The sequence below is a fragment of the Terrapene carolina genome, unplaced genomic scaffold, assembly GCF_002925995.2.
Source record: "Terrapene carolina triunguis isolate 2854851 unplaced genomic scaffold, T_m_triunguis-2.0 Scaffold21, whole genome shotgun sequence".
In the NCBI taxonomy this organism is placed as follows: Eukaryota; Metazoa; Chordata; order Testudines; family Emydidae; genus Terrapene; species Terrapene triunguis.
The window spans coordinates 427097-447627 of NW_020664372.1; the positions used below are offsets into that span (position 1 = coordinate 427097).

Sequence of the window (20531 nt, forward strand, 5' to 3'; positions counted from 1 at the left end):
TCATCAGGTGTTCATATATGCCCATACCATCTCAGCCTCCTCTCTTGCGGCTTCTCTCTGATGCAGCAGACCTAGGTCTCATTCCTGATGAGATCATTCCACACGTGGCCCAGCAATGGTCTTCTCAAGTGCCTCTCATGTCTCTGATCCTAACAGAAGAGCTGGTCTTACCATAGTTTTGTGTTGTTGTTCCATAAGTAGTTTTGGCATTTGTTGATCATAAATCATTCCACTTATCTTGTACCAGACTTCCCCACAGTCAGCAGCCTTCCCTGAAGTTTGCTGTTGATTTGTCCATTTGCCACTAACCAGCCCGTTAGGAACTTAAACACAGAAACCTGATTTAGGAACTGACTCTAATTGTTGATATTCAGCTGCCTTGATTCCATAGGAGTCCCCACCTGACTTCTGTCTTTTCTTTGCTCATTTTGAGACCATAGTTTGTTGGCATCAGGTGTCTGGACTAAGTACTCCTCACTATCAGCCATTAGCACAACATTGTCTACAAAGTTTAACTCTGTACCATCTTCCATTTGGAATTGCTTACTTATGAAGTCCGTCACAATTATGAATAGTAATGGATAAGCACTGATCCTTGATGTAGCCCAACCTTCACCTCAAAACCCTTCATTGCACCTAAGGGCATCTGTACCTTTGTCATGGAACCATCCTACAAAACCATCACCATCTGGACAAGGTCCTCCAGTACCCCACAGAATTGCAGTGGAGGCCTCAGCAGTCACTGAGGTACTTTGTCAAATGTTTTCTCCAAATTGAGGAAAGCCCACCCTGCTTGATGTTTACCTTCAGCTTCTTTTCCGCCAACTGTCTATTGATCGGCATATAATCTGTCATCCCTTTTCCTTTTCTAAAACCAAACCACTCCGTTCTTAAAACGGGCTCCACTATTCAACAAATGTGACTATGAATGATTCTCTCTAACAGTTTCATGCAGTGGGACAACATTAATTACTTGGTACTTTTAATAGTCTTGTATGCCACCTTTTGTTTGTATATAGGTACCAGTATAGACTTTCTCCATTCTTCTGGAATTTTCTTCTCTTTCCAAACTGTGTCCATCAATGTCTCTCAAGTCTTTGATCATAGCTGCCATGACTTCATCTGGACCTGCTGATTTTCCAGGTGCCATTTTCTGAAATGCAGCCTTAACATCTGCTTCTGACAGGCCATTGATTATCAGTTCACACAATGGTAGCTTGGCATATAAAGGGTTCTACTCACTAAGTAGACCCTCACAGTATTTTTGCCACCTGTTATGTACCATGTTTCTTGTTACAAGCAGTCTGCCCCTGCATCCCTTAGAAATGGCATCTTCCATCTTCCCTCCTTTTGCTTCTTGTCCACATGATTACATATATTTTCTGTCTGGCAAGATGATGACAGTTGTTCAACTCATTATACAGCTCACCTATAGTTAGGTTTCTCACCATTCTGATAGCTTGATTTCCTGCTCCCTTGGAGGCTCTGTAGGCAGCAACTGCTTCTTCTGATGGGTTACTTTCCATCACCTTTATGACTTTTTCCTTATTTCTTACTCCTTTTTGCACTTCCTCATTCCACCAGCAGTTTTCACTAGATATCCTCACTGTGGAGCTTAAATCTGCGGTGAAGAGCATAATTTGGCTTATTATGTCTTAAATGTAGATATCTAAAAAGTACGGTAAAGTCCTAGTTCGTTTTCATAGGCTTCTGATTGAATTTGTGGCGATTCTGGTCTATGTAATATGCCTAAGGGATAGTTTCAGGGAATGATACATGCAGGTACTGTTTGTTGATTTTCTTCAATGACATATATGATGAATGTATCAGCAAGGGCTGATTTATGTGTGGAAGTCCTGGAAAAACTCTAAAATCTATTTTCAAATTCCAATTATGAAAATGCTGTTGAATTACGTTTCAGTTCTGCTTGTAACTATTGTAGGCAAATGAAAATAATTTCCATCCCTTATAATGGTTCCTATGATGATATGATTCCGATTTCATTTTTCCAGTGTTACCCATGCTGCATAAATTTTTATATGAATCCTTTCCCAGTCTGCTGCCTGTTCTACAGTCCCCACAGATTAACTAATAGAAATGCGGGCTAGTTTAAAGTCCAAGCACTGAGCAATTTAGGATGCAAAAGTTCCCTGCAGTGAAACAATTATTCATTTGGAAGCTTTTATTGTTCTAAATACTCCACGAATTCCAAGCTCATTAAATGTTCATTTACTGTCATGTTTCTTTGGCACTGAAGCTGTTGTCCTGAACAAGGAAGCCCAATTCTACCACTAATCTTTAGTGAGTCCATGGAACTTTGAGGTATTGCCTCATAGACACCCTTGTATGGTAACAAAAGTAGGCAAGGGAACCAGACTACATTGATCTGTCATGTGAAGTGGATGTCAAATAAAGCAACAAAGCAAAAGTATAAAGCAATTCTCTTACAAGAATGCCTGCAAACTCAGTTTTAAAACACTTATCTTTTCATCTGATTTCTATTGTTCAAGGTAACTGAAGGCTGGGGTCACTATGAACTGATGTTTCCTGCACGGCTAGTATGTGCAATGCATTATACAGTAGTTCTGCTAAAGTTTGCATGGGGGGAAATTCCATTTTGAAAGTGAAATGCATAATATAGATTTGTACTAATGCATTCACTCCCAATCTCTAATTCCATCATTGTAGCAAAACTATATTATAGTGAGCAACAATAGGTCACAAAACCCTTTCCACTATAGCCCTGTTTTCATATGCAAGTGCAATTAAGGTATTTAGATGTCTACCTGATATGCAGGCAAATGGGATACTAAGCTTTAAATATCAGAACCAAGATTTTCAAAGGTGGGAGTCAAAAATTAGTGTGAAATCAAAGTGTTGCTTTAAAGCTCTACTTACAATGCTCCACTCTGGCTATGTCTAAACAGCTCAGCTACCAGTTCTATGAATGCTTGATTGTGCATGACTCTGTCCTGACATGGAGAAGGGCATAGAGAAAGCAAAAGAAATCACTCCTGTATTTGCATCCGCTAAATTTAGTTATTTATATTGTGCTCATCTCCATGCTATCAAAGCATCCCTGGGCACAATCACAGTCATTGTAGTTATAGAGCTAGATATTACTGAGGAGAGGACTGAGGTATTGGCTCTGTTCCTCCTTTGCATAATCTGGGTAGGTGAACGCATACTAAACCCGGATAAAGGGTAGTACTCTGGCCAAATAATGGTGGTAACAGTGGCCGAAAAATAAGAAAAAATCCTATTTGCAAATATTTTATTAAAAACAGTGTATAAAATTCAAAAAATATTCATGAATTATTTTCTCAGCTTTATAAAATGAAAATATATACAGTCATCTTCACATTATCAGTAGTTTGTATTTCAGAAGCACCCAGATACTCCAGCAAAGGTTAAGGTTCCTTTGTGCTATACACAGTACAGAGTAATATTCAGTTTCTGCCCCAAATATTTTACAATCTAAGTACATAAAACAGACAAAGTAAGTGTTATTATCCCCACTTTACAGATGGAGAACTGAGGCACAAAGTGAGTTGGTCACATAGGAAGTCAGTAGCAAAATTAATATCTGATATCCTGTGTCTGAGTCCGATGCCTTAACCACAAGATGATACCATACTTGCAGCCAGTCTAGGGTGACCAAATGTCCTGATTTTATGGGGATAGTCCAAATTTTGGGGTCTTTTTCTTATATAGGCTCCTATTACCCCCCACCCACGTCCCAATTTTTCACATTTGCCGTCTGGTCACCCTAAGCCAGTCATAAATGCACAGTATGTATATGTGTCCAAACACACACATACACACAGATTAGGCAGCCATTTACTATAGCCTTGGATTGTGAAATATGGATTAAGGGCTTCTAATTGTAAAAATAGTTTATTTTCCTCTGAATACAATTTGTTAATGGATCCTTGATAAGGTCTATTTATTCTCACTCTGTTAATTATGCTTTAAACTGTTCTGTATTGGCTCACGCTGATTTTTATCCTTTGGTTGAGTTTATATTTTACAAATACTTTTTGACAGTTATTCATGCTTTGCTGTATTTGCCTCTTCCTCTGTATTTTATCTGCAAGCATCCAATACAAAGGCAATTTTTAAAAAAGGAAAGAAAATAGCCAGAATCAAATAGTACAAATCTCTCAGCAGTCTGATTTGCAGGAAATAGAGGATAAATTATTTTTAAAAGTTATTTTCATCAATAATTGCTTTAAAAAGCAAACATATCTATTAAATTTAACTGTGCAATTAAACATCTAATTATGCTCAAAATGCAACTGCACCTTAACTAGATGTCTATGCCTCCAGCCTGACCCGTTTGTTTCTGTTCTCTCATTATGGGATGCACTGGTTTTCAGCTCCTATGTGCCACCTGTTACAGTTCATGCAAGCACATCTATCTGCCTGCCTAGTTATGCCAGATATTGAGGGCAAAGTAGGGCACAAAAATCCTGCCCTGTGCTGTATGGATGCATAATGGGAGAAGCAGGATCAGGAAGCCTCTTGAATTGCCAAATAGCAGCAGGGAGAAATTGCTTTCTACCATGCAAAAGATCACTGCAACTGACTGCTGCACCACCAAAGAGCAGCCAGCTTTGGGTCAGGTATATGCACCTTGTCCCCCAGCACACAGGCTCCAGTATGTGGCAGCTGTTAAACAATGGAAAACATTGTTCTTGTGTAAAAGGAGAAGTTGGTTGAGCCAACCTGCCCTGAGCCATTTTGCCTCGCAGTGCCTGGCTGGCTGGTAATGCTTCACACTGAATAGAAAGGCAGGATTTTTCACTTAATATGCATACTTTTCTGCTAGAGTAAATATGTATTTAGCTGGATAAAATATTAGAATTAAGCACTGAAATTATTCTTTTACTGTCAAATCACAATCTTAAAGCTTTGCTGACAAAATCAGTAATGAAACCACACAGACAAGGAGGCAAACCAGAGAGTCCTAATGATTTCAAGGGTAAGAATGACAGGGCTGAAATCCCCATATGCAGAACGGAAACAGATGCAACTGGATGGGAGAGACACATTATTTTTAAGCTTTTAAAAGGATAAAACAAATGAGAAAGAGGGGAAAAACAATATGTAGAACTATAACTAATTAATTGACAACAGCTTCAGTCCTAACTCAGACAACACGTTCATCATTTCCACAGGAGCTTTTCCTGAGCAGAGACAGCGGGATTAGTTCCTAAAACAGCAGACACACTTCCGTCAGTAGAAGTTACAGGTTAATGGTTTTCTTGAAGGTTCCCATAGTTATTAGTCAAGTCACCCTGAAGAAGAATTACTTGCTTTGAAATTTCTCTTTGAAGCAGGGTCGTGCTGCCAATATTTTAACAAGGGGCTCCCACACAAGCATTTTCCACTTGCCTGTGATATACCTGGTGTCTCAGGGGTGCCTCTGTTTGCAGAAAAGAAGGGCGAAGAATTAGGAAATTTATTAATTTGTTTCCCCATTTAAACAGACAATCAATCCTCAAGGGAGGCAACACCAGTGCAAACATATTCAATTGCATTTGCTAGGGGGAAAAAATCGACTTGGTTTCTTTAAGAAGTGCGGTATATGTTCCATAACACTGTATGGTCAACTCATATCATTTGAAGCTGGGCCTGTGTGTGAAAACCTTGTAGAGGAAGAACCTGGTCCTTTGGCATCTCTGGGAAATTTTACAAAAATTCTTGCCATTTTGTCCACTACAAATGGAAAGCATTTGCTCTTCAAAAGGATTTTTTAATAAGCTGAAGGGATAAATTGTGTCTGGCATGGATGATCTAGCAGTATCCAGAGCATGGGTGACCTCCATCAGAGGAAGGGAAATTATCCCAACTTTCTCTTCAATATCATGACAGAATTTTAACAAAGGGCTCCCAGGAGTTCCCCAGGATTTCCATGCAGCATATCACTGCTTTGATGACTTCTACTCGGTGTCCAGGTAAGGTTAGAGAAGAGCACTTCACTTTCAAAATTCTGTCTTTTTTATCTCTGCTGAAATACCCATTGAGACTGATTGCTTCAGTGGCTTTCAAATCTTCTTGTTTTGGTGGATTCACAAATAACTAAAAAGCATCTTGTTTTTATCCTTGATTAAATGGTGACTCAGCCACCTTCATTATTCATTAAATCATCTACCAAATGAATTCAGACACTGTTCAGACTATATTTGACTTCAGGTATTAATGTTTGTCATGCCTTGCATCAGTATGGTCAGAATTTTCACGAAGTGCTCAGCACCCATAATCAGGGCCAGATTTTCAAAAGAGTTCAGCTCCCATTTAGGTACCGAAATAAGCGGCCACATCTGCAGAAGAGCTTGGCATGATTGGTATATATTACTTAAAAATTAAGTATCTAAATAGGTGTCAGGTGTATGGAAAATCTGGCCCCAGTGATGAGTTCTGAGGAACTGAACACCTGATTCTCAACCTCTTTTGAAAAATCTGTCCCTAAGGACTTATCCAGGAGTTAATGAGAGTAGGTGTTCAGCACTTTACAGGAATGAGATCTTATAGGTCTTCTACTTACATTGGTTAAAACAAATACAATAATAAAATTCAGTAAATAATTTCACCTATAGAGTAAGATGATGGTCATGCTGAGGCCCACAAGAAGAGCTCTATAGCAATAATAAAATCATAATAAATATTATTATTAATATATATGTATATACATTTAATATCCAGCAGGATAAATTATCTCCACCACTGGATTCCACAGTTCATCCCATCTTTCATGTGTTTGATTTTTAGACTGTAAGATCTTAGGAGCAAGAGCTATCTATTATGCCCATTGGATACCTCGGAGTATAATATCTGAGCTAAATAACTAATAAGGAATAACATCAATAGTAATATAAAATAATTATAGTAATAAAAGTAAACACAATAGATCATAATAACACTGCACTGCTTACAGCAAGTAGTCAGTAAATAACTGTAAAAGCATTTATTTTAACATGAGGTGATATATCGTTAGTTACAAAGAGCATACAAACAAATGACCTATCAATGTCGAACATCTTTTACTTACTCTCAAGGACAAACATTAAAAAGGAATAAAAATGTCACAAACCATACTTTTTTGCAGGTATTCTCTTTGGCCTTGATTCTCTACCCATTGAATTTATTTATTTATTTTTTGAGGGAAACAGTTGCCCTTGACTTCAATGGAGCAGTATCAGACTCTGAGATACATATTTTTTGTTTGACAGCAGTAATCTTTGTCTAGGGACCATTTTACCTTGACCTCCTATTTATACGGAAAATTAATCCTCCATTGTGCAAAACTAATCAGTCACAGTCTCTCTGTATTTAAAAGGCGCCTGTGGAAAGGCTTTAGAATTTCTCCCTTTTCTGAATTTCTCTAAAGTTTGGTTAATCTCCCATTTACATCCAAATTATAGTTTTTTTCCCCCAGTATAAATGTAAAACGATTTAGCATGGCTTCAAACTTACTATTTGGACATTGTATTTTTATTATTATGGACTTTATTGGTGCTTTTTGGAGCTTATCTGCATTAGAGTAGATTAATATCCTATGATTTTCATTCAATTTTAAAATTAGAAAGACATGATCCATGTGCAAATAAAACTGAGGTGTGGGTACTTCTTCTATTCCCTCATGTCTCTTGATGGCCTCTGAGTATTTACAGGATTGCAAACTTTTCATTTTGGACCATGTATGTGACTTTTTACATTTGAGGAATTTATGTGCTTACAAAGTGGATAGCAAGGTATGTGTTTCCTTTAAAAAAAAATCTTTATTCATTTTCTTGGCTGGGAAAAATCTCAGTGACAGTGCTTACTGAACTCATTTACTGGGGTATCATATTAGTAAGAGCCAGGGAAATGGTTGTTCCTTTTTCAAGCATTGACTTGTAGGAGCCACAAAGAAGAAACAAAAGAATCAATCCTGAACTGCTTGATTTATGTCAATTAAAGTAGAAATGTTGCCTCAATAAGGACTGTCTCAATGATTTATGCTCCAGCCTATTAAAGTACTGTGACGAGAGATGAACTTAAATGAAAACTCAGTCTTAACCCCTCCCAAACTTTGGATCTTCTGAACTTCACTTAGTCCCATCTCTAAATTTTGAGGAAGACAGGGAATCCTAAAATCCCTCTCAATATGAAAATGGATAGAAGCTACAAAGTAGCCTCTAAAGTTGAAAGTGTTAGGGAAAGCCATGACTGGTTAGGTTGGAAGTATTTACTTCTATTACATTGTTGCAAAGCTCCTATAACTAATCAGAGAGAACCATTTTAAAAGTCAGTTTGAGATGAAAACTTCAAAATATTAGACTGTCTTTGATTTGAGGGAATATGGCTTGTAAAAGCAGTTTAATCATGCCTCTACTTCATTTGTTAATCGAGTTTCACCTATCAAAATGGTTTCAACACATATATCAAAGGCTAGAACCTGGCTCATGTTAAGACCCCTCTGTACCTCTTCAGTGTACCTAAAAGAGCAGCTGAGAATTACCCTGGCATATGTGACATGACATAGGTATGAAGAGACCTGTCAAAGTAATTTACGGCAGCCCCACGCTTACTGTAAATTATGGCTGAGGCTAAACCAGTACCCACATGGCCCTAGAATTTGAGTGAGGTGTAGGAAGCAAATATCCATCTTTGTCACATCCTCAGGCATGCCAAGAGATGTTCCATTGCAGCTAAGAAAGGAGCACCAACTCTCTGATGGTTGGACTACAGGACCAAGACAGTTTATTAATGGTTATCCCAGTGTGCAACATTTGGGATAATATTTCCTTTGTTTAGCAATGCAGTATAAGAATTAAGTGGATTAAATATACAAGAAGCTGGACAAAGAAAGAAAAGAAACCATTTTTTTCTGAAAAGAATTGTCCTGACATCTAAGAAATATTTATTGATATTTTGCAAGCAATTCAGAGAGTGGTTTCCCATGGATCGGAGCTTAGCACAGCTCATATGACTTGGGTCAAGGTTTAGTTCCTTTTGGTAGAAATAATTTCCTCTTGACAAGGAGTCCTGTTCAAAGCTCCATTGTAAAATGGGGAGAACACACACCTACCCTAAGACCAGTTAATGTACGAGGACTCCATTAACTGGAAAAGTCTGCTCCAATATCAGGTCAAGAGCTGGCCGACACAATGCCCAGCACCATCTCTATGAACAAATAATTTACTATAGAGTTAGAGTAAGAACATTTATTTACCCACTTATTTGTAAACAAACATATCTGGTGAGTCTGTCTTATTTCTCAAGAGATCATTATCCAACTCACAAAATGGTTTTGTGCTAGGCAGTGCTATTATTTTAGTGATATTTATGTCCTCTGTCAGATCAATCATTTTAGATGATAGCGCTATTCCTCCTCAAGATTCATTGATCGTATGATTTTCTGTCTGAAACATTTTAAAATACATATGTCTCCCTGAAAACTCTACAGCTAAGAAAGAAAATGTTCAAGGAGCATCTCCTCTTCTCTGCAGCAAGGGGCTGATCAATTTTCCTTTTGAGGAGTGAGAGTTTAATCAAAAGCTAAAGTTAATAAATACTCCATTTATAAAACATCAATGGTTTTGATACTGTCATGAAAAGAAATGGAAATATCTGGCATATAGCATAGAAATAATGGAGACTAAAATAATATGTTACCAATGAATCAGAGTTCATTTGATCAGAGTTCTCATTCTGACTAGTTATGAACTAATTCTGCAATCCTTACTTAAGCTTTACTGAGACAAAAACTCTAATTGAGACCAGTAGTTTTTTTTGCTTGAGAAAAGATAACTATTGTAGTAGTTGTTCCAGTGTCTCTTGCTATGGCCCCAGCATTAACCTGTCTGCCTCTGTTTCCCCATGTTGTGAGAATTAGTCAATATGCATAAAGCTCTTGAAAATGAATACCACTAACACTGACTTTCTCCTCTTTCTAGTTTGGCAGGTAATCTGAGCCCCCCTACTGTAAATTGATTTGTAAAAGCAGGCAATTTTTTGATACAGGAAAGCATCATAGTATTTCAGCAACAGGGAAAATATTTATAACATTCAGTAAAATATTCTTCATTTGTATGTCCTGAGAAATATAGTGGGCAGAAAGCATACAAACACAATACACACACTCTCTCTTTCTCTTTTTGTGTGCCTGTGTATGAATTGGCCAGCTTGTGTGGCAGTGTTTCTCTTGGTGCACATGGACTAAAGAAAAGAAAGATCAAAGAAACTGGTTCTTGAATAAAAGTGTAATAATTTCAAGACCAAACAAATAAGAAACAAAGCTAATACACATACACACACACTTATTCTGATAAAAATATAATTGTGCAGACACATTTTCTGATTTTCCCAGTTCTAGTGAAATCATGAGCTGTTATTTTCCCTTTAAAATCATACTTACAGCATATTTATTTTAATAGTTTACTTGATAAAATAATGCAGCTTTGAGCAAGTTTCTCAGTGTTTACTGAAGTATGAAAATTAGCAGAGCATTGCAATTATATGGATGACTTGGAAAATGCCCTGTGTGATCATTTAGTCTGTGACCTTCACAGTGAATGAATCCATCTCAATTTACTCAATAATGAAAAACTTAACACAAGTTGATCTAGCAGTTCAAAAGATATTTGATATCATCCCAAATATAGAAAAGGTGGGGAAATTTATGAAGATCCCAAACTAGAGAAACAGAAATATAAAACACCAGCCAAGATGGTAGGGGACATCCATTCACAGAATGTGGTAGATATTTCAGGCCTTCTGTAGGAGCTAGATGTAAATGAGAGAAGTATTATATATCTATATTACTACTTCAGATTATAACTGTGAAAGTGAATCTGTAGAAATTTGGATCAAAGTACACAAAGATGTAGTGATTAAGGAATAGAATTGGAAATCGGAAGATCTGCATCCAAATTCCTAGCTTTGTCACAGACCTCATCTGTAACTTTTAAAGGGTCATTCACCAAAGGCTGGGATTTCCAAGAGTGTTCACCTTCCATTTAGACACCATAATACATAAGTAGGTTTTCAAGAGTTTAGCAAATTAGAGGTCAAGCTCTTGAAAATTTGGCCTAAAATGTTACAAAGGAGTTGCTGGATTTTGTACTCTTTTGAAAATCTGGCCCCAGTTGTAAATGCTGAGAATCTGAAAAATTGGCCCTTAATCTGTCTGACCCTTACTTTCCCATAAGTAAAATGGTTCTACTTCCTTTCATCCCTCCCACCCCCCTTGCCTATTTTCACTATTTAATGTGTTAGCTCTTTGGAGCAGGGATTGTCTTTTGCTTTGTGTTTTTATAGTGCCTAGCTGTAAGGGTTAATGTCTCTTTTACCTGTAAAGGGTTAAGAAGTTCACCTAGCCTAGCTGACACCTGACCAGAGGAACCAATGGGGGAACAAGATGTTTCAAGAGGAAGGAGGGAAGTTTCCTTTATTTAGAGTCAGTTTCCGTTTTGGCCGGAGTGAAAAAGATCAAGGAATCAGCCTCTTATCAGAGTAGTAAGTATTAAGGAAGGAAATAAACAGGTTTATGTTTATTTTCTTTTGTAACTTGTCTTGGCATTAGGGGGATAATCAAATTGGGTATTCTCTTGTGTACTAAGGTTTTTGCCCAGGGAAACATCCTGTGTTTTAAATCTGTTGTCTGTGAGATCAGCTTGTATGCTATCTCCCAGAGGTTTTTCTTTTACCTTTCTTTTAAAGCCTTCTTTTTAAGAACCTGATTAATTTTTCCTTGTTTTAAAATCCAAGGGGGTTGGATCTGGACTCACCAGGAATTGGTGTGGAAAAGGAGGAGGGATGGTTAATTTCTCCTTGTTTTAAGATCCAAGGGTTTGGATCGGTGTTCGCCAGAGAATTGGTGGAGAAGTCTCTCAAGGCTACCCAGGGAAGGGTTATAGTACTTGGGAGGGAAAGATTTTGGCGGAGAAAACAGAGTTTCCCTAATAACTCAAATATTTGGGTGGTTGCAGCATACTAATCAAAGCTGGTAATTAAGCTTAGGGGTTCTCCTGCAGGTCCCCCCATCTGTACGCTAAAGTTCAGAGTGGGGGTGAAACCTATGACAGAAGGTCTTTGTACGCTAATGCAATACAATGAATAAATCAAGTAGATTATTTATCTCTCTGTAATTGATTGCTGAAAACCTTTATTATTTAGAAGTAACTGAGATAGTCCAAATGTGTAATCTCTTCTAAAGAAGCATACAGATGTTTTCAAGGGAGTATTCCTTCCCCCTCCCTTCTGTGAGCAGCATCTTTTTTTTGGCCTGACCAACAAACAGCACTCCCCTTACCTGATGAGGCTGGGGGAGGCATTTCCCTAACGTGGGCTCTCCCACACCTTTCCTTCTGGGAACAGTACATTCTCCCTACAATCGGACCAAATGTTCCCTCCACTGAAATGGGGAGAGGGTAATTTAAACAACCCAGGGAGGCTATTTATGCTATGCTTGGCCTGGTGTGTCATGTAAAGAGTGTCACACACTTTGAATGTCTTGTTTAAATTACTAGATATCTGTATTTTGTCCAGTGATTGACAAACCTCAGAGCTTTGATTGAATTTAGATATGGCCGTAAAAAGTTTGAAAGTTGTGAAATGTACTGACTCATTTCAGGTATAATCTTACCTCTCCCTTCTTTGTGTCCTCACCTTTCTCTTCTCAGCTCGTTCCTATTTTTCCTACCCCTGGGCAACGACAGTCCACTCGGTAACTAGTCCGCCCTGAACATAATCTAGTGACTGTTCCCCCACATTGTTTTTTTCCTTCCCCCAACAGACCCCATGTTTTTGCTAATATCATGACAAAGATGTTGACAGGGAATCTGCTAGACAATGTGTGTTCTTTATATCCTATGTATGCTTGGAACCAGAGCTGGAGAACCAGCAATCTAAGAATCTAAAGGAACTTCATTATCCATTTTAGCATGTACCTAAAAAGGAATTGCACATTGAGGACAAACTCTTTCCATTAATGGTAGGAGCTGAATGGTGGAGTGGTGCAGCAAAAGTAGAGTAGTGTCAACTGTGTATAGGATATGGTCCAAGAAACAGCTTGCTCATGCAAGGTGGTATGGTGAGGGATGAGGAGAACTGCTTGATGGCACCCAATTTGCAAGTACTTTGAAAAGGGGCACCACTGACTGTTGAAATATATACACACTGCAACACATGAGCTATACAGCTGGGGGCCTGATGGTATCACACCAGAAGACAAGCCATGCTCCCTTGGGATTGCGGTGTACCAGTGAGTGTGGCGGTTGGACACCCCTTTGAGCTATCTCAAAGTCTAGTAGGAAGTCTCCTCTGCTATATGCACAAGTGTGCTAGGATGGGAGAGAAGGTGCCCCTTTACCTCCTCTCCCCATTCTAACACATCTTTAAATAATTTTAGGATTTTATCCTAAATTTATGTACTTTTACATCCCTTCCTTTAAAATTCCCATGTATTTATCTGACTTTCATCCCCTCTTAAATGTAGGGCTTGATTGGTCTTTAGCTGGCTAGATGTAACACACCAAGTTAAATCCAATTTAGGAACTGATCATTTTTGAGGTTCTAAAAATCAAATAAAGAAACCCCCCAATGCACATTGTATTATACATCCACCGAGCTCTATGTAGGAAATGTGGATTTGTGTGCAAAAGCACAGGAGATCAGGTTAGAGTACTGAATTAGTAATGAGTCCTAATTATTCTGCTAAGAGTAAATGACACAGATTCTTTATTATGTGATGCACGAGAGGCAGAAAAATAAAACTCCTTGAGCAGGCTGTAATCAACCATACAATCAGCAAAGGTAGGTGGAGATATGAATGTGATATGTTGCTAATTTTCTTGGGCCAAATATTGAATCACCATGAAGGACTTGGTGGTACTATTAACTTCATCACTTTGTGACGTCAATTCGCAATGAATGTGTCATAACATAAAATGGCTAACCCCAAACAAAGTTAGGTCAGCATAAAATTAATCATTAGCAAAACTACAGCCCAAACAATGAATGTGAGTGCATATTATATTAAAAATGCTTATCTTTCTGACAACAAAAAATTGAGGATGTTAATTAGGAAATGAATGAGTAAAAGTACTAAAGAGTCAGAAATGTACTAGCTACATAATGATATTTATTCAGTTAAAGCTATTTCCAGGTACAGTGACTCAATATTGGTCTAAATATCATGGGTGAGATCCTGGCCCCATTGAAGTCAATGGAAATTTTGCCACTGACATTAATCAGGCCAGGATTTCACCCTCCCTAGAGCATGAAGAAACCAGTCCTCAGTCAGGGCAATTGTGGCTTTGCAGGTTACAAGGCAGCATGGGAATTGAAGAGGGTAGAATTAGGGAGAAGTGATTTTCCTGGGTTTGCAACACTCCTAATGCAGAGAATTTCCAGGAGGAAATCTATATGGAAATTAATACTGCTGCAGATACGACCATCTAAGGGACACATTCTGCTATGGAGGACCCAGAAAGCTGTATGCATAGGACTGCTCTTCAAGCAAGATGCCCAGCTAATCTTTAGGAATTCAAGAAGGCTCTGAGGAATTTCTGGGCCACACTCCCTCCTCCCCTTTCCCCATCCCATGATTTCAGAAGGCAGAATCAGAAGGGAATTCTATGAGCAAGTTTTTACAGAGTTCCCAGCTCACTTTTCCCCAAAGCACAAGTTTTGTTTTGTTTTAAGAAGAAGCAATTGGCCTCTCTACTAAATAGCTTTCCCTTCCAAATCACTAAAGGATTCAGCAGCCTTACATAGATGGGTCTTGTACTCCCACACCAATTCAAAAGATTTATATGGGCTATCCTATTTCTTGTTTGCAAGGAACGTTAGGCCAAGTGGTCTCATTCTATAGCAATAACTTTTATTTTACAGGTAATAGTTTATAAACTAATGCAAAGACTCAAAAACAAAAGGTAAAGCTGCAGTCAGCAAAAGGAGTTTTCCTTAAAGGATAAGAAAATAAACAAGAAAGGATAATAAACAAATCTGTAATATTTGGAGTGTCCACACTCCACTCCATAAGCAGAAAAGTAAACAGAAAACTCCGCAGTCAGGGCTTCAGGCCATTCCTTTAATTCTGAGTATGGCACTATACTTTCCCAAAGGCATTCTCTCATTGTCTCTCAGGCAACCACTTACACCCTTTCACCTGACCACCTGTGCAAGGGACTTGAAGTTAACCCTTTGTCCCCAGGATCCAAGGGAGCACTTCTGCACCTTATCACACATTTATTATAGGTGGCACGGTTAGTGATATCTATTGTTAAGGTTGCTGAATACTTTCCATTAGCTCCCCTCCACTGTTTTCAGTTGCTTATAACTTTGCCAAACTTAAACCATTAGAGCTGAAATTCCCCCTCCTCCCCTCCACACACCCACACATAAAAAAAAATAGCTGAAAATTTGCACCAAGACAATAATCAAATTTGTGGAAACCTAGTAATAAATGAATACAACAAATGTCAATCTCACAGAACTGAATAAACCTAGCCAAATGTATACAAACCCCAACTGATTTAAATCAATCACTAAACCCTTGCTCACAAAACAGTGATTTGTTAGAATACTCAAAAATACATTTGCAAAATAGGAGTGGAGTAGACAGATAATGGAGAAATGCTTTTTTTTTGTAATGCATCATTATGTTCTACTTTTGTGATTCTTTCAGCAAAATTAATGGGATGTAGAATCTACACTAAATTCAATTTACTGCAACCAAACATCAGAGAAAAGAATTGCTCACAGCCAGTCTGATCATGAGTGTTCTCATGAGTTTGGCAAATACAAACTCACAGCTTTATGTTGGACAGCCTCTTTAGGTGAAAAACGTGAGTGAGAAATAATAAATTCAAATATAAAAAGATTAGGCTAACCAGAGCAGTGAAAGGCTCAAACTGGGATCTGAAAGGGACAAGGGTTAAATCTGTGATGCAAAGGAATCATAAATATTCAGAGTTGAGATGCCAAATGAATTCTTTTGGAACTAATTTATGATATCTATCATGAGGAAGTGGAAGGATGTGGCATTGGATTAGGACTCAGGAAATCTGGGTTCAATGTCATGCTTCTGCCACAGGCTTCTTGTATGACTTTAGGCAAGTCATATTCTCTGTGTGCCACAGTTTCCCATCCCATGTATAAAATGAGGCTAGTAACAATGGTTCCTTGTAGTATATTTTGGCTGCACATTCCTTGGGGCTGCTACTGTGTGTATTGTGCAGTGCCAAGCATACAAGGTTCTGATGTCAGTCGGGGTCTTCAGGCGCTCCTTTAATACAAATAATAATAATGGATTGCTGCTTCTGTGTCAGGAGAACAGAGTAAAAACAGCTGGACATCAATAGGGAATATTATTCACCTACAAAACTCTTGATATCTCCTTAATACTTCTTCAAGCAAAGCAAATCCTCAAAAGAAAGTCCAAATGCAAAGGTCTATGTTTTTCTGAACCCCAGGGGAATGAAAGGTGATTGAAAAGAAAGTTAAAAAATAGGTTTACTCTTAAAAGTTAAGATTAAAAGATTCCTCACTTTTCTTTATTTATCTGTGATCAATAATAGTCTGTGATATTTGATATAAACCAAGGTGCAACTGTAAAGTCCTCTAAAGCACATCTTTGAGTACGAAGTAATCAATAAAGGGCAGATGTTTTTCTCCTCAGTTCTGGAAGACCGTTACTCTGTGTGGGTGTTGGTTCCTGTGGTGTGCTGAAGTCATTACTGGTGACACTCAGCTGGGTATACCTCTGTGATGTTCTGCAATTGTCAATCAGCATATCCCGTTAGCAGCTGCATATTTTCACTTATGCGGAACAATATTTATTATTGACACACATAATTAAAGGTCAAGTATTTTTTTTTAAATGTGAAATACATAGTTGTTTAACAAGCATCATGCAGAATGAATAGTTTCCAAAATATGGTTCAGAAATCAGGAATAATTTTTAAAGGGCAATTTTAAAAGCTATAATATAACAGGAAAGTCTATTTGACTTTCATTTGCAGTTGTGTCATACAATTGTTTGGAATATCATAAATCTTTGACATACATAGTCTCGAATAATAAAATCTTTCAGTGGAAAATGTATTGTCTTAATCTTTTTACTTTTATTGTTCCCATCAGCATAATATTTGTTCTGTTATGAAATGTGTAAGTTCAGTGTTCTTGGATCATCTGTATTTCAAATAGTAAAGACTTCTTTAACAGCAAATTAATAAATAGCTAATGTGGACTGGAAGGCAAACATACGGTAGTAACTCACTGAAAGGGACAGAGAAAGGCAACAAAAATGATTAGGGGTATGGAACTGCTTCCATACAAGCACAGATCAAAAAGAATGGAACTGTTCAGTTAAAAAAGAGATGACTAAGTGGGGATTTGATTGCGATCTATACAGTCATGAATGGCATGGAGAAAGTGAATAGGGAAGTGCTGTTTACCCCTTCACATAACACAAGATCTAGGGGTCACCCAATGAAATTAATAGGCAGGTTTAAAAACAAACTAAAGGAAGTACTTCTTCACACAACACACAGTCTATCTGTGGAACTTGTAGCCATGTGATGTCGTAAAGGCCAAAAGTATAACTGAGTTCAAAAAAGAATTAGATACGTTCCTGGAGGATAGGCCCATCAATGGGTATTAACCAAAATGGTCAGGAACACAATCACATGCTCCAGGTATCCCTAAACCTCCAACTGCCAGAAGCTGAGAATGGACAGCAGGAGATGGATCACTCAAAATCGCCAAGTTCTGGTCATTCCCTCTGAAGCATTTGGCATTGGCCACTGACAGAAGACAGGATACTGGGCTAGATGGACCATTGGTCTGACTCAGTATGGCCATTTTTATGTTCTTTGATGTCAATCAGGATATTGGTGTGTGCATATGCATGCCATTTTCTCTCCACTGCATCAAAAGGATCTGCAGAGTACTGAGAAAACTTGCCAAGTGGAGAAATTGGATGTGATTCTCTCTTGTTGCCAGGCAATTCTCTCATGTTTCTGGAGAGGGTTTCAGAGGATTGAAATAATCTAAAATGGTCCTGCGAGCCTGTCATAGTTAATACTCATGCCACAACAGCAACTTTCTGCTTCCTCCCTGATGATTGGGCAAAAACCCATAGATGGCATTTTTACCCAAGTGTTTCTCCAGTAACACTATAAGTAGGGCCCTACCAAATTCATGGTTCATTTTGGTCAATTTCACAGTCATAGGATTTTAAAAATCTAAAATTTCACGATTTCAGGTATTTAAATATGAAATTCCATGGTGTTGTAATTGTAGGTGTCCTGACCCAAAACGTAGTTGTAGTGGGATGTGTGTGTGTGTGTGTGTGTGTGCGCGCAGTACTGCTATCCTTAGTTCTGTGCTGCTGCATGTGGTAGCACTGCCTTCAGAGCTGGGCAGCTGGAGAGTGGTGGCTGCTGGCTGGGATCCCAGCTCTGAAGGCAGAGCCACCGCCAGCAGCAATGCAGAAGTAAGGATGGCACGATATGGTATTTCCACCCTTACTTCTGTGCTGCTGCCTGCAGAGCTGGGCCCTCAGACAGCAGCCGCCAGTCTCCGGCCACCCAGCTCTTAAGACAACAGTGCAAAAATAAGGGTGGCAATACCGTGACCTCCCTAAAATAATCTTGTGACTCCCCCGCACTCCTTTTTGGGTCAGGACTCCCAATTTGAGAAACTCTGGTTCCCCTGTGAAATCTGTATAGCATAGGGTAAAAGCACACAAAAGACCAGATTTCACGGGGACCAGTGGGAAAAATCAGATTTCACAGTCTGTGATGTGTTGTTCAGGGCTGTGAATTTGTTAGGGCCCTAACTATAAGGAGAAAGATCACCTGCCTCAAAGGAAAGATGCTACTATGTTGAGTGCAACTTCTGAAGAGTAATCAGAGTCTGGACAAGGGTGAGGGCTCTGATCAAGTAAAGGTTATTTTTGGAAAATTGCTGTCAGCTGGATGCATTAAGCTCAGGCAAACACAATGATCTCTCAGACCACAGCATAGGCAGGAGAGATTTTGACTATATCAAGCTCTCCTTGGCCGGATTTGGAAATAAGAGCTATCCAACTCAAGAAAGTGGAACCCTGCATTGGTAGCAGGGAAACTTGGTAATATGCTTCACCATAAACTTCTGCAGGCAAAAGATAAACTGGGGTCTCCCTGCTGAAGCTACCAGTCAGCATAATAAAGTTCTGCTTTGTGCTAGGTGTATGCCTTTGTCACTCAAGTGAAGAACAGTTGCTCACTGGTTCAGAGTGGGGTAGGAGGCTATGACAAGAAACTATCCACATTAGGAGATAATGTATGTTATGTCAGAACATTAAGAATTTAGGAGATTGGGAAGTGATCAGAGAATCACTGATTTATTTTTGGGAGCTTGGATAATTCCCCTATTCTTCTTTTAGAATACCCTCATTAAGATAGAAATGTAAGTGGGCAGTTGCTTTATTTTTAAGTGTAATTCAGGGTACCATTATCTTATGATTCAAGAAGACAAACGGTATTACATTAGCAATTTGTATTATAGGTTTTAAAGGAGTTCAATTATATTTTTTAACTTGGCTTAAACTGTAGGAAGGGAAACCCAGATTTCAAATATAAATGGATCCTTGTTTGATTTAATGATAGCCAATGTTTTGCCTCCATAACATTGGACACTACTGCTACCAATTGACTGAATTATGGCTACAATGTTCTCTAGTGTAGATGCAAAAAAATGTGCAAATTTGTTAAAAATGGAAAAAGGTGATAATTGGGTGTGAACCTTTTAAACACTCGATGTTTCCTTACATAGTTTATTCCTAAGCGAAGGTCAGTGAGATGTATAAAATATAACCAAAGCACAAACCAGTCCTGAGTTTCTTTGATGTATCAGTTATTCAAAATTATTCACCAAATACTTTAGATGAACCATTTTCAGACTATTCTTTATTTGCTTTATTTATGGTTCATATCTAATCACATACTGGTAGTAAATTCTGCAATTTAGTTTTTACTTACTGACAGGAAGACTGAAAGTTTGTAAATAGGCAAATGACTAAACCATAAACAGTAAATAACATCTAGAACTATTCAATCAGCTTTTATTAGTGCCCTACATTTGTCCGATCAAGAAACAAACAAAACCAAAGAGGGGAAGATCCTACAGGTGATACTTAGAATGTGAGCACATTTTGTGACCTCCACAAATGGCAGTTTAGTGCACACAACAAGAGGCAGCTGACGCAGCGAGAGGCACTTTTCCCTTTGGTTTACCTGCTAGAGCTGCTGCCTTCAGACCACAAAGGTCATGTGGTTTAGTTTTTGACTGATATAGTATGCAGAATGCATATAAAGTAATTCCAGCTACTAGGGAAATTACAGTAGTAATAGAACTAGCACACATAACACGTATAGATCAGATTAGCGAACTCACGGTGTGTCCTGGCCAACACTTTGAAAATGTTCCCCTGTACCTCCTGGAATTATAATATATACAGTTTGACTTCAGCTCTATGTTCTCAGATCTTTAAT

General features: G+C 38.3%; 1 protein-coding gene across 2 annotated transcripts in view; it reads right to left on the minus strand.

The window, feature by feature from the left end:
* KLHL1 (kelch like family member 1) overlaps positions 1-20531 on the minus strand; it is a 416713-nt gene that overhangs the window by 12693 nt on the left and 383489 nt on the right. The window lies entirely within an intron of this gene.